Source organism: Wasmannia auropunctata, unplaced genomic scaffold, assembly GCF_000956235.1.
Source record: "Wasmannia auropunctata unplaced genomic scaffold, wasmannia.A_1.0 LD270860.1, whole genome shotgun sequence".
In the NCBI taxonomy this organism is placed as follows: Eukaryota; Metazoa; Arthropoda; class Insecta; order Hymenoptera; family Formicidae; genus Wasmannia; species Wasmannia auropunctata.
Window position 1 is genome coordinate 1 of NW_012092030.1, and position 7910 is coordinate 7910.

A 7910-nucleotide genomic window follows, 5' to 3' on the forward strand; every position below is an offset into this window, starting at 1 on the left:
TATATATATATATATATATATATAAATGGAGGCAAGATCAGATATAAAAAAGTTATATAAATAAAAGAAGAAAGAATTTCTGTTATAACTAACTTTAAATAGACTTTCAAGATTTTCAAGTTATCGACAGCCTTTATCTTATTTATTAATAATTAATATTATATATTATGTAACATATATTATATTAATAATATTAATTTACTAGACCGCGTATGTAAAAACACAAATAAATTTGAGAGTGCCTTCTACGGTCACGTTGGATTTTGGTGCCTAATATATTTAAATTTGTATTGCTATTGTATCTATGTAAATTTATTAATTTATATATTAATATAATTAGGTGCGACATAATAGTTATCATTCAAATTTTATCGTTACTGTAATGATGCATATAATATCTTTGTACTGACTGCATTTATTTTGTACATGAAAAATCTTATTTATTACAATATTAATTATTTGTTAATTAATAGAACAATAAGGTAATAAAGCATTTGATTTTTTTGTTAATTTGATTAAGTAATATGTGATACATAACATCATTCTGAAATAATTACGAATTAAAAAAATCTAATTTAGAATATATTCTTAATTTTCATTATAATCTTTCCAAAAAGTTTAGATGTGTATATGTTTAAAATAACATAATAATACAATAATTATTAATTTAAAATTGCTTTAGATCTATTTCAAGACAACTGCACTTTGATTTTAGAGTTTATATATTGTATATTTAATAATTATTTTTAAAAGGCATTTTAACATTATCGTACATTGAGTAATATCAAAAATAAGAAGAGAACGTTATGTGTGAGAAGAGAAAATGGATTATAAAATTATAACGTGCATACTGCAGTTGTTTATACACAATCATTAATTCTACCGATAATAGTTAAAACAAATTAGGTGACTGCATCCATTATTACATATTTGGAATATATTATGTACGTTTACTTAAAACATTTAGCAATAACTCATTTTACCTCAAATGATTAGTGGTTATATTTGATTAGAATCACGAATACCAAAAAAATGGTATTATTAAAAATTATTGTACTTCAAAAATTCTTTTTTTAATCCTTTATATCCTAAGTGGAGCATAAAGCATTCACAATTTGTTTCCGTTGTTGGGGACGATGGCTTTTAATTTAGGACCATAATTTCATCAATCTATGTAGTTTCTTAAACTACTGTTTTTCGCCATGTCATTGAGGATCTTCCTCTGTTTCTTCTGCCTTGTAGGTTCCATTGCTTCGCGAGTTATGTCTTGCTCTTTTCTTAGTGTGTGACCAATCTATTTTCACTTTCGGCGACGTATTTCGATGTCTATCCTTTCTTGGGTTGGTCGTGCGTAGAAGATCCTCATTTAATATGTTATTTGGAGAACCGTTGTACACAAGGCGTCACAAATGCCTTAACACTCGAAGTTGCGAGCATATTGAGCGCGTTTCAATCAGAAACGGGTTTTCAGAGGGCGTTCCAATGAGAAACGGCGTTCTTATCTCATCGCGCAACTTCGAGTATTAAGACATTTGTGACGCCATCTGTACTTGTAAAAATAATAACATTTCATTTTTTATAAAAAATATTTTTTTTAAATTTATTTTTTATAAAAAATTTCTCAAGATAATAAAAGTTAACTTATATATTTTAGTAGGCCTAAATGTTCATAAGAAAATTATTAAAAATTCTTTTTGTTGACACAATTTGTATAATGTAGTTTAATAACAGAAAACAATATGACAAAACAGTAAAATACAATACAATTGTATTTTATAATTTGATTGTCATATTATGTAATTTAACCGTACAGAATCTCGCACATTATAAAACGTTCTAACGTTTCAACATTAATAATTCGAATTAAAGACGCAAGAATATAACCTTGTAATGGTCTGTACAAACAAATGTTTCCTTGCATATAGCAGATAACGTAAGCAATACATTCTGATATTATTTATTTGCACAAGTGCAAAACAAAGTATAAATACTCTTCGAAGATCGAGAATTGATCAGTTGCGATTACATCGTATAACTTGTATAATCGATTTTGCTCCCCAAGAAAAACGGTAAGTTCTAACATATATCTAATTTTTTAAAATAAAGATTGAAGGTTCAAATTAATAGAGAATAAACTATTTATATAAAACTATCTATTGATATTGTAATAACAATAAAATATTGCTTGTTTTATTAATTTCATTATTTAAAAGGTAAATTCACGTGACCTTAAAATAGCAATTTCTATAATAGAAGTATTATTATCATACTATTATATCGCATGCGTATATTAAATTGTAAACATTATGTAACATATAATAGATATATGTAAATATTATATAAAAAATAATAATTACAGAAAATATTGACAAGATGAAAAAATTCCTTATTTTCACTATTTTTGTTATGATTGCTATGGCGATGATTGCTACGGTTGCTTCTGAAGAAAAATGTAAAGCTGTCGGTGGCCCAGTAAGTATTTATATACATTTTATGCAAGATAGTTGTCTTTCGCATTATAAAGATAGACAAAAAAAATTTTAATTCAAATTCTGTTTTCTATGTATAATTTATTTGAATTTATTAATATTATAAGAAAATGTTTTACATCTGTGTACATTCGTAATATTAATTAATATTAATTCTTAATGTCAAATAACGTCTCTAAATGCTATATTTTAAATATTTTAGTGTTATACAACTGATGAGTGCTGTCCTGGTTTGAAATGTTTGTTTTATGCGCACAAATGTGTGACATAATGATAGGATTCGATCTGGATAAGAGCTTTTTTGATCCTGGATGCCATATCAACCAAATATGTTAGAATAATAGTACTATAATGATAATATTGCTTATCACTTCCTTATATCTGACTTTGCCTCTATTTTTCTTTTATATTTATATAAAAGGAAAGAGTTTCCGTTATGACTGGCTTTAAATAAAGACTTTCAAGAGCTATCATTATTTTCTATCTTATTTATTTATAATTAATTATAAATATATGTATGTAATATATATTTATAAATATATTTAATAATATATACAAGAGTTCTTTAATATTAATAATATTTAAATTTGTACGGCTATTGTATGTATTAATTTATATAACAATTAGATACGACATAATAGTTATTCAATTTTATTGTTACAGCAATGAAATATTTTAATGTCGACTGCATTTACTTCATATACGAAAAATATTATTTATTAAGAAGACAATAGTTTAAAAAACATCTAATTTTCTTGTTATAATTTAATTGTATTAATATGAGATACATAACGTCGTTCTGAAATAATTACGTGTTAAGAAAATCTAGTTTAGAATATATTCTTAATTTTTTTTATTATTTTTTATTATTAATTATAATCTTTTCAAAATCTTTCATTATAATCTTACCAAAAAGTTTAAATGTGTACTCAAAATACAATAATACGATAATTATTAATTTAGAATTAGTTTAGATCTATTTCATATATAACTGCATCGTTTTTGGTTTTAAAGTTCATATATATTTAATAATTATTTATAAAAGGCATAATTATACATTGAGTAATATCAAAAATAAGAAGAGAACATTATGTATGAGAAGGGAAAATATTTGTACTTATACACAATCATTAATTCTACCGATAATAGTTAAAACAAAATAGATAACTGCATCCATTACTATTTGGAATATATATTATGTACGTTTACTTAAAACATTTAACAATAACTTTCATCTTATCTCGAATACGTAATGGTTATATTTGATTAAAATTAAATATTAAAAAATAATAAATATTTAAAAAACGGTATTATAATTAATGTACTTCAAAAAATTCTTTTTAATACTTTATCTCCTAAGTGGAACATAAGGCGTTCACAATTTGTTTCCACCGTTGTTGAACGAGGACTATTAATTCGAACTAGCTTTTATCAGTTGATCAAGCTTTAGCTTCTTGTGCTATATTATACTATTCTTCGTCATATCATTAAGGATCCTCGTCTGTTCTTTCTGCCTTGTAGATTTCATTCCATTGCTTCGCGAATTATGCTTTGTGGGTTTTATTTTAGTGTATGACCAATCCACTTCCACTTTCAGCAGCGTATCTCGATATCTATATTTTCTTAAGTTGCGTAGAAGATGCTCATTTGACACGTTATTTGGCAACAACTGTTGTACATCCAAAGTAATAATTTTTATTTTTTATAAAAAATTTCTCAAGATTGTAAAAGTTAATTCATATATTTTATTAAGTTTAATTTTATTTTAGTAGACGTAAACGTTCATACAAAATTTATTAAAAAATCTTGTTATTGATATAATTATAATAATGCAGTTTAATGCTAAAATAGAATTTTAATAATATAAATTTTAATAATGTGACAAAACAGTTAAAACAACTGTGTTTTATAATTTGATTATTATTTAATTATGTAATTTAACCGTATAGAATATCGAATATTATAAAACATTCTAATATTTCAAGTTTAATAATTTGAATTAAAGACGCTAGAATATAACCTTGTAATAGTCTGTAGGAAACGTGTGCTGTGTGTAAGAAAACATTTGTTTGGGCAGACAAATGTTTCCTTACATATAGCAGATAACGTAAACAATACATTTCCGATATGTTTTATTGCACAAGTGCAATATAAAGTAACATATAATACTTTTAAAAAGTCAAAGAATTGATCAGTTGCGATTCGTCGTACGACCTGCATAATCGATTTATTTCTTCAGAGAAACGGTAAGTTCTAACATTCGTTTAATTTTTTAAAATAAAGGTTGAGAATCCAAATAGATAATAAAATATTTATACTATGTGCGTACTGAAACTGTACACACAATTAATTTTTCGATAATAAATAATGATAAAAATTATATTTGATTAGAATCACAAATAACTTAAAAACGATAATATTAAAAATTTATTATTGTAGTTTAAAAATAACTTTATTTTTTATAAAAAAATTCGCAAAAATATAAAGTTAGCTTGTACATATTACTTGTACATATTATTGTACATATTAAAACATAAACGTCCATAAAAAATTTATCAAAAAATCTTTTAGTAAATACAATTTGTATAATGTAGTTGTTTAATAATAAATTAGAATTTTAATAATGTGACAAAACAGTTAATACAATTACGTTTTAATAACGTGATTATATTACGTAATTTAATCTTACAGAACATTGTAAAATATTCTAATAAAATACAAAATATGGAACTATAGTTAAAAAATAAATTCCTTATAAATAATAATTTGAATTAAAGACGTAAGAATTCAATTTTGTAACAGTCTGTCAAAAAGATGTTTCCTTACATTTAGCAGGAAACACAATTATGCACATTTCCGATATTTTTTATTGCACAACTGCGATATAAAGTATATATATATTCTTTAAAGGTATTGTTTCTTGTTTCATTTATCTACCTTCGTCATTTAAATGATAAATTTACGTAAAGTTAAAATGGCAATTTTTATAGAAGTATTATTCTCACATTATTATATCGCATGCGCATATTGAATTTGTATTATAAGAAATAATAATTACAGAAAATATTGGTATAGAATGAAGTTCATTATTTTCATTATTTTCGTTATGATTGCTATGGTTATAGCTTGGTATGGTTATTGCTTTTGAAGAAAAATGTAATTCTAAATTTCAGCTTGTAAGTATTTATATATTTTTTTAAGAAAGATAGTCGTTTTCCGCATTATAAAGACAAACGAAGAAAACAATATTATTATTAAGAGATTTTTCACTCATTCATGTTTTGTTTTCTATGTATAATTCATATAAACATATTAAGACTATAAGAAAATGTTTTACATTTGAAGTGAGTCGATACATTAGCAATATTAATTTTTAATGTAAAAAAAAACACGTCTTAAATATTATATTTTAAATATTTTAGTGTCATTTAACTGTTGATTGCTGTTCTAGTTTAATATGTTCGTTTCACACTGCCAAATGTGTACCAAAAGTTGGGATTCGATCTGGATAAAAACCCTTATTATCCAGAATTCAAAGATATCACAATAATAGTACTATATGATAATATCGCTTAACATTTCTTTACATCTGACCTAGTCTCTATTTTTCTTTTATATTTATATAAAAAAAAGAGTTTCTGTTATGACTAACTTTAAATAAAGATTAAATTAGAGGCAATGGACTCTGAAGAATAAATCCATATAGTGAAAACAGCCTATAAGAGCTGACACGGGTGTTGGTGTGTTAAAATTCTTGTTACAATATCCACCACACTCGATTTGCGCGCCGCTCGGTTTTTCGGACTTGAAACACAGTTCTTTGAATGAAATCGAAAACTTGTAACCTATAATTAAATTGACAATCAATTCAATATCTATCGATGCTATTATGCATCTATAAATTCCCTTCCCCCCAAACCTGTAAACAATAATTAAAGGTAGGCTGTTTTTACTATATGAATTTAAATAAAGACTTTCAAGAGCTATCATTAATTTCTATCTCATTTATTTATAATTAATTATAAATATATGTGATATATATTTACAAATATATTAAATAAATATATAAGAGTTCTTTAATATTAATTATATTTATTTGTATTTCTTTATATTAAATGTATTAATTTATCTATTAATACAATAGATGTGACATAATAGTTATTTTTCAATTTTATTGTTACAGCATTGATGCATTATAGTAATATCTTGTGTCGGCTGCATTTATTTCGTACATGAAAAATCTTATTTATTAATGGGACAGTAGATTTAAAAAGCATCTGATTTTCTTGTTAATTTGATTAGGCAATTTGATATATAACGTACTTCATTCTGAAATAATTACGTAGAAAATCTAGTTTAGATTATATTTTTAATTTTTATTCTAATCTTTCCAAAAAGTTGAGATGTGTATATATTCAAAATACAATAATTATTAATTACTACGATAATTATTAATTAGAATTGCTTTAGATCTATTTCAAGACAATTTCATTTTTTTATAAAAAAAGTTTTCAAGATTATAATAAGAGTTAACTTATATGATTTAGTAGACTTGAATGGTCTTAGAAATTTATTAAAAATCCTTTTTATTGTACAATGTATTTGTTTAATAATGTAATAAAATTGTAATAACGTGACAAAACAGTTAATACAATTTGATTACTATATTATGTAATTCTATAGAAAACCAAGTATTGTAAAAAATATTTTAATGTCAACAAAATGCAAAATATAAAACTGCAATGGAATAAAAAACCCCTTATGATTATGTGACTAACAATTCGAATTAAATAAGACGTAAGAATATAACCTTGTAACAGTCTGCCCAAACAAATGTTTTCTTATATAAAGCAGACAATGTTTACACTTCTGATATTTTTAATTTGCACATGTGCGATATAAAGTATAAATACTCTTTGAAAATCAAGAATTGATCAGTTACGATTACATCGTACGACCTGCATAATCGGTTTCCCCAAGAAAAACGGTAAGTTTCAATATGCATCTAATTTTTTAAAATAAGAGCTGAGAATCCAAGTTGATAGATAATAAACTGTTTATATAAACCTGTCTACTGATATTATATTAATAATAAAATGTTTCTTGTTTTATTAGTTTTGTCATTTAAAAGACAAATTCACGTGAAGTTAAAATGGCAATTTCTATAGAAGTATTATTATGTTATTATCATATTGTATTGTATGGACATATCGAATAGTAGATATATTATATAAAAAAATAATAATTACAGGAAATATTGACAAGATGAAGTTCGTTATTTTCACTATTTTCGTTATGATTGCTATGACTATGGTTGCTTCTGAAGAAGTATGTAGTCCTTGGAAACAGAGTGTAAGTATTTATACTATACATATATATTTTATGAAAGATAGTCGTTTTCCGCATTATAAAGATATATAA

General features: G+C 24.1%; 1 protein-coding gene and 1 long non-coding RNA gene across 2 annotated transcripts in view; both read left to right on the forward strand.

The window, feature by feature from the left end:
• Positions 1-2005: 2005 nt before the first annotated feature.
• LOC105462097 lies at positions 2006-2965 on the forward strand. Its single transcript, XR_976015.1, has 3 exons — positions 2006-2069; positions 2360-2472; positions 2692-2965. It is a non-coding gene; the product is annotated as an uncharacterized LOC105462097 (long non-coding RNA).
• Positions 2966-4677: 1712 nt separating this feature from the next.
• The window catches only part of LOC105462099 (chitinase-3-like protein 1), a 10516-nt gene continuing 7283 nt past the window's right edge, over positions 4678-7910 (forward strand). The window contains exon 1 of the mRNA XM_011708626.1: positions 4678-4735. The gene's annotated coding sequence lies outside the window, so the exon portion shown is untranslated. The remainder of the gene's footprint in view (positions 4736-7910) is intronic.